Here is a 7,329-nt window from a genome sequence, read left to right as displayed (position 1 = left end):
CCCACTTAAGGCTCGCTTACATATTTTTATTTGAGTGTGACCAAGTGTGCTGCAACCGCTTAGGGCTGCCTACGACGAGTGACTACACTGACGACACCTGTTGAACTATAACAATGCTGTAAAGTAGCTCTTGTCTAGTACAAGTTACGATATTTATTTTGCCATGAATTGACGTCTGATTCGTATGTTTATGAAAGACATCTCCAGACAAGTTTTAACATTGAAGTACGAATCAACAACCAAGCAACTATAATGAAATGCCAATACCAGTAATGCAACACTGTTGTACCGTAGTTGAAACATAAGGATGTTTCCCTTCAGCAGCCGTAAATAAGTAGGCATCCAGTATATAACTGAGGAAAGTGTATCCTGTTCACTTATTCTGTTGCTCCGATTGTATTATTTTTACTATAGGTAACACCGATCCGAGTTTCAGTCGTGCACATCGAAACCTTCAAGGAGGCCAAAGCGCACGCTTCAGTTACGTCTGACAGCTGACAGCCGCCGCCGAACGAGCGTTTTGTGCTGGTCACGTTTTCTCAAGCCCGGCGTCGTTCACGGCGCGCACACTGACACACACTCGGGCCAGTAACTGTCATATCGGAACAATACGATTTTAGGGCCATCCGAGGCCGGTCCATACATCGGCACCTCGAAGGTCGAGCGAATTCACGCGCTCGTCAAAGAACCGTCTCCGTCGCGCGCGCAACATTCTAATTTATTATATTTGATGAGGGATTACGGCGACAGCATCAGGACGCCGGGCTTCCGGGAGCGCCCGCTCCGATTTTCTTCGGCGTGCCGGACCCAACAGTCGTAAACGTTTATCGCCCGTAAAAGAGTTGGAACCCCGATCCAAATAAAAAAAGGCTCGAAAGAATGAACGAATACAGCTCGGTGAAAGGAGGGCCTCCTGTATAGCCCGCATGACGTCCCAAGGCCGTGAGTAATCGCGTAAGGTACGATTGCGTGCAGAAATGACGTCAAACAAACTCTCAGCCGCGTCGTGCACGTCCGCATGCAGGGCCACCCGGTGTCGTCTGCTACGCGGGGCACTAAAGTGTCGTCTGCTGAGGGACGCGCACCGCCATGTTGCCGTCCTGGGGTTCGTATACAATGACGCTTGATTTCGAGGCATAGGGGGGAGCCTCCCCGCTCTCTGTTTACGGCTCTCTAGCGTATTTAGGTGCTACCCGGCGAATCATTAAAGCCGTTTATTAATACGAGATCGCTACTCGTAAAACGCGTAAAACGCGTAGATGCGTATACGACGCGCACCTCCGCGGGCACAGAGACGCGATGATGGCCCGCTACTCTGGGTGCCCATAAAGTTTACACCTCTTGCGGGGAGGGTGGGGTGGGGGGGGGGGGGGGGGGGGGAGGGGAGGGGAGTGAAAAACAAAAATTGAAACCACATTTTTCGTAAAGGTATACGCGCTGCGCAACACTGTTGGCCTCGCTAAGCCTCGTCATGACCTATCCCACGCACCCTATATAGGCCGTGACGGGAGGGTTTGAGGACCCATATCTCCCTCGCGGGCCGAACGGGAATCGTTCATACTCTTTGGTCCACCGCTGTGCGTGAGTTTTATGCGTGGAAAATGCTAATTCGGTGACGGAAGGAACCGCCATTGACGACAGTCCTCACTCCCCCTCTTTTCGAGCCGCGGTGGTGGTTGCCAGCCGAAAACGCCGTTCGATGCCACTTTGAGAGGTGCCTTTTAAAGTTTGACCCTGTCCCTTTCTTCTTTTTATGCAGGAAGGAGGAGGAGGCGCAAACAATAAGAAGGGGTGACTTAAAAGTAAACAGCGAAGGTCGGACTTTAGCAGAAGATCGAGGTAGACCGCCGTAAAAAAGATGCGTCGCGTAGAGAGAATAGAAGACGCGAAGAATGGCCCGTTTATTAAGCTATAAATCGAAAACTTGCCGAGAGCGGTCTCTTTTTCTTTTTCTTTCACGAAAGGGGAGTAAGTCTTTTTTTCCTACAGAGATATCGATGGAACCGCCGGAAACTTGCCAAGTTCGAAAGGCATACGTTGGGTAACGGGGAAGAGGCAGGTCCTCTACTGCGGGAGGGGAGGGGGAGAATGGCAACATCATAAAACGCACAGCTGGAACGGTCGCCACCGCCTCTTGGAATATGCACTCTGATGGATTCACTTCAGCGGCGTCGTAAAATTAACAAGTCTTAGAAGCTGCGACCATTGTTAATCAAAAGACGACCGTTTCGTAAATGCGTATAGTGGCGCTTTTATGAGCGCGCGCCTATAGTTCGAGTCATAGTTCATTCGGGCGGGTGTCCCACTGTCCTTCGCGGAGTCGTTTCATGACCTCAAGGAGAGGGCCGTTGGGACTCCTGCTAGAAATGCGTTTCGAAAAGAAAAAGAAAGTTTCCTCTACACTTTTACGACAAAAGTGTTTTTTTTTCTCCACGCTTTCGGAAATTGAATAAGCGTGCCAGCTTTTCTCGGGGATTGTGTGTACGAGACTGTCCGTGGCCGTGTCCAAGCGCGTGTGAAGTCGGGTTCTTGAGAAAGACTCCTGTCGAATGACTGTGTCCTTTTTACGTGGCTCTTGTGCAAGGAGTGCGCGATGAAGGTACGCCCTCCCGCCCCGCTGAGCTCCGCTCCGCCCCACTCCACTTCCACAGATGGACCGAGCAGATACACTTGGCGTTAGAGCTTGCTTCGAGTGCGCATCGAATTAATCGTGAAGCACGTGTGCATTGAAAGCTCGATGTTTTTGTATCGTTTGTTTTATTAAGGCGAAAGCCTTATTTGTCCCATTGAGCGAAAAAGCCTCGTATATGCCGATAAAAAAAAAAAAAAAATGAGTGAGCGGCACGCGCCGCTCAATCGTATGCTTAGGGACGACGCTGTCCTTGGCGTCGTCCTTAAGGTCGTCCTAAGCCTCTAGGACGACCTTACTTGTCCAATCACGAGAAAAAGCGGCGCCGTTGTGCCCGAAGGATGGACAGAAACTAGGTCATCTAGCACGTGCCGCTCACGCTAAACTGCGGGAGCGTGATGTCACCGCCGGAGTGCCATGTGCAAAAGGAGCGCTTTGGACTTCATCTGTGCTCGTTGTGTGCTTCGTGCGATGGACTGTGAGGCGACCGCGTCTACATCTACGGCCTCGACATCGGAAGCAGCGCCTATACATCTACGGTGGCTTCCGCAGGCAAACGTGGCCGCCCACGCAAATACGCCACAGCCGCCTTAAAGGGCTACTCCACCGATTTTTTCATTGTCTCGGATTTGCTTGAAATTTTGCTAAACTAACCAACAAACATCGCGAAAATAGTATCCCAAATATTAGGTCAAAATATTGTTTTTTCGCGAAGTTATTGAATTTACAGTTTTGGTCCTCACCGTGTTTTTCAAGGTCGAAGTCTCTACTGGCAACAATGAAAAAGTGACGTCAATGGAAGGCAGGGGTTCACTCTTTGGGCTGTAGATTTTGTTTTAAACTGATTCGAAGCAGTTTCATGGTGTCAAATGAATGCTTGGGAAGCTCGCTGCAATACCCGCGCTCCAGCACGGAACAAATGATTGGCTTGTTCTATTTTTTGGCTGCTTGCTCGACTGGCAAGCCTGCCTGCCACTGTCACAGCCCTGACAAGCGCGCGTATATTTGAATGTTGGGTTTTGCATCATTTTCATTTGCCGATTTCGCAATAACTATTATGAATTTCGCGATTCTAAATAGCATACCGGAGAGAGTAAAGGTCGGGGAGTCAGAAAATATAGTTAGTTGAGGTAGCTCCAAAATCGGTGGAGTACTCCTTTAAGTGTCCTCCTATAGGCGTTGTTTTCCACGTCGTCCTAGACGTCGCCCTCTAAGCGTCGTTCTCGACTGTCGTCCTAAAAGTCGTCCTAGACGTCCTGCTTGACGTCATCCTGTAGGACGTCATGCTCGACGTCGTCTTAGACGCCGCTTTGACGTCGTTTTCGACGTCGTCCTAGACGCCGTCCTTGAGATCGTCCGCGAGATCGTTTTCGGAGTCCTCCTAGACGCCGTCCTCGACGTCGTCCTTGAGGTCGCCCTAGACGCCGTACTAAGCGTCGATTTCTAGGACGCCGTCCTCGACGCCGTCCTATGCGTCGTCCTAAACTTTAATACGTGTAGAAAAATTACACGAAAACATTCTCCCACAGGACTAGAATGAGTTGGCCTTCCCACACGTAAGGAGCCTTGAGTGTTCTTTTGTAATTTTTCGTCCTTACTCGTTTCTTTAGACGATTCTAAAAAAGGGCTTCTGGCCAAATCCATTAAAAAAAAAAAGAAAGAAAAAATGACTGCCTCAACGGGCGATTTGTCTCCCAGCTGTAGATGAGCAATTTAGCCAGTGCGGTACAACCGCTTGCTTGGGATCCTTGACGTGCATCACGCAGTAGTGATACACGACCGCACGCCAGTACGATGCTTGATCCAAACGGGCAGGGGGTGGGGATGGAACCCAGTCCGAAGCGACGAACGTGCGCGTGCTGGGCTGAGTAGATTCCACGCTGGGCTGAGTAGATTGGGATGGTGTCGTACTTCATTTCAGAAGTTCCGCACAGCATAGTGGAAGCTGTGAGATGCGCGCATGCTAATTGGAGCGCAATGAAATAAAGTTCCGTCGTTCGCGGCTTGCTTTCCTTCTATAGGAGGTATTCACTGGACGTCATATTTGAAGGCGATGTTTAGAGCGCATGCTCAGAACGAGCTTACATTAATAGCTTGCTAAGACCGGCAACTTTGATGGTGCTAAATGCACGCTCCAAACGGACTGCGGAAGCTCGCCGTCAGCACGCGCTCAGCAGCAGCGCACACGAGTATGACCGCCAGTGAATACTCCCCTATTCCTCTCATGAGAAGAAAAAAAGTGCGAACGTTTAATCCGCTTTAACCTTGCCTAATTGGAAGACACCTGCCTTGGTTTATCTAAATAATTCGGTGAGGTTATTTCTTTTTTTCTAGATGTATTAACACGCAAGAAAGAGTTCCTACAAACTATAGTCACCGACAAATTGTTAGGAGCAGTTAACGAGAAATAGTTTTCTTAAGGGAAGAAACTTCTGTTTCACCGAAATGTTTTAATATATTTTATAATCAAATTATAAATATACTTAGGTTTCGATTCAAATGAAGCGGAGGTCAATTTTCAGGTGGTGCTTGTTCCCAGAGATAGGCAGCTCCCGAGTCACGGATGGGTTTCCGCACTAAGCCTTCTTTTTATCCTAAAGGGGCAAAGTAAGTCGCCTTGAATGTTTAAAGGCTGAACTGCATGGAGCGAATATGCGGCGAAGAACCGACGAACTTCGCCTGGCGGCGCGTTCGCTTTGCGCGCGGCGTAACAACCACTGTATACTGATGGCGCGGAGAGGGAACACCGCCGGGCGATATTCGGCTCTTTTTGTTTCGCTCCATATAGAGTTCAGTTTCCATGCTTGAGAACCGCGGAAAACCAATAAGCAAGGCTGGTTCAAACAACACTTTATATTACGTTACGTATAAGACACCGGAACATTCGTGTCTCGAATGTCGCGAGCCAGGCTATCTCCTTAAACCAACGTTACTAGAACACTCAGTTGTTAAACTCGCCGTCGGAACCTGGGCCGCTGGCGTCCACCGAGACCGAGCTAAATGCGACAACAGCGCCACTCTTTATCATTTGTCCGTACTGTGGTCACCTTGAGCTTTTTGAAAGCCTGTTTTTGCGTAAAAACAAACGAAAAAGACTCTTTTTGTATGAAATTTATAGGAGTTTAGTACAAAAAGAGGGGCGCGTTATGTTTTTAAAATTTTTAGTTTGCAGGGTTTTGCGGCACAATTAATATTGTTTTTATACAACCATGCCTCAGCGGGCCTTTCAGGTAGCACGTCCCGCCCTAGGTGCATTTTAACTTTGATAGTTGAGCGCGGCGCGTCCGCCGGGAAACGGGGGTGGCACCCCTGTAACCTACCGCTTAAAGCTACCTTAAAGCCAAAATAGAAGTCACGTGCAGTTCTTCGAGTGGCCGCTGCGGGAGAAAAGGTGGCGTTGTGTTCGTCATTAGCTCGGTGCTCGGAAACAGATTGGGGCCACTTTTTCAAAGCTGTCTCTATGGGAGTTTCCCAACTGAGTGTTTTAGTAACGTTGCCTTAAACTGATAGTCGCTCTTAATGTCAAGCACATATGTCCCGGTGACTTGCATTCGTACGCTTTTGTAACGTAATGTAAGGTAAGAAAATGGGGCTGTGTGAACCATCGCTCACATAGGCCTCCTGCGCTGAAGCATTGAACAAACTGTGGCGCCCTCATTTTGGGTAGTACAAGCTCACCATATTGAGCCTCGCGTTCCTTATGGCACGTTGATTGAGCTTTTTTTTTTTTTTTTTTTTTCTTTCTGTGTGGTCTTGAAGAACGGAAAAACACCTTTGGACGCCATATACCGGCTAGATTCAACGCCGTAAGACAATCGAAAGTGCCAAATTCATGCCACAGCCGCTAGGGTACGCGTAGCTTATCCCTGGGTAGTGACGTCAGCATATGTTTCACGACGCTTTCGTTTTTTTTTTTTCATTTTTATTTTTCTACGCGCGATACGGCGTTTCTTGGCTCACGCTCTTAGCATCTTTGACCCGTGCTTCGACGGCGTTCTAATTTTTGTTGTTTCTTTGTGTTCTCGTGATGTCGCGTTCCGCACCAGAGCAGACACGCCTCTGCACGCGTGACAGTTTGAGACGCTCAAGTTTGTACTACCCAAAACAAGTCCTAACAAGTCCTTTTTTGCAGCGCCCCCTGGACAACGCAGGAGGCCCATAGTCACGTTTTCTTACGTTCAGAAATATCGTTCAGAAAACCACGAAGTTAAGCACTGTAAGTCAACGGGCTTTACTCAAGTGAATGACCGAGTGCAAGTGGATGACCGAGTAACTGTTTTGAGGACACGCTGTATACATATGGTTGTTCGTTTTCGGGTAAAACTCGATTTGACCCGATTTTCACAACCCGAACATGTTTAAAAAAAATCGGGTTAAACCCCACTTCTCCCCGAATTCTAAAACCACATAACCAACCTATTTATTTTTACGCCGCACGCAGTTTGCGGTGAACGTTAGCTACCCCACCTCTGGACAACAGTGACCTATATAGTTCATTTCGCAAGAAGCTGCGTGCAGCACTGTGGACGCTACCCGGCTCTCAACCAACCGCCCAACGAGCGCGCCTAACTCTCCGTGTAAAATAAATAAATTGGGTTGTGTGTGTGTTTATACAGCCTAGAACTTGGTCTGCCTCACAGGGGCGACGAGACTCCCAGCTGTAGATGAGAAATTTAGCCAGTGCGGTACAGCCGCTAGCC

The sequence above is a fragment of the Ixodes scapularis genome, unplaced genomic scaffold (genome assembly GCF_016920785.2).
Source record: "Ixodes scapularis isolate PalLabHiFi unplaced genomic scaffold, ASM1692078v2 PGA_scaffold1__304_contigs__length_218370807, whole genome shotgun sequence".
In the NCBI taxonomy this organism is placed as follows: Eukaryota; Metazoa; Arthropoda; class Arachnida; order Ixodida; family Ixodidae; genus Ixodes; species Ixodes scapularis.
The sequence above is the reverse complement of the archived record's forward strand: the minus strand, read 5'-3'. Positions refer to the sequence as shown.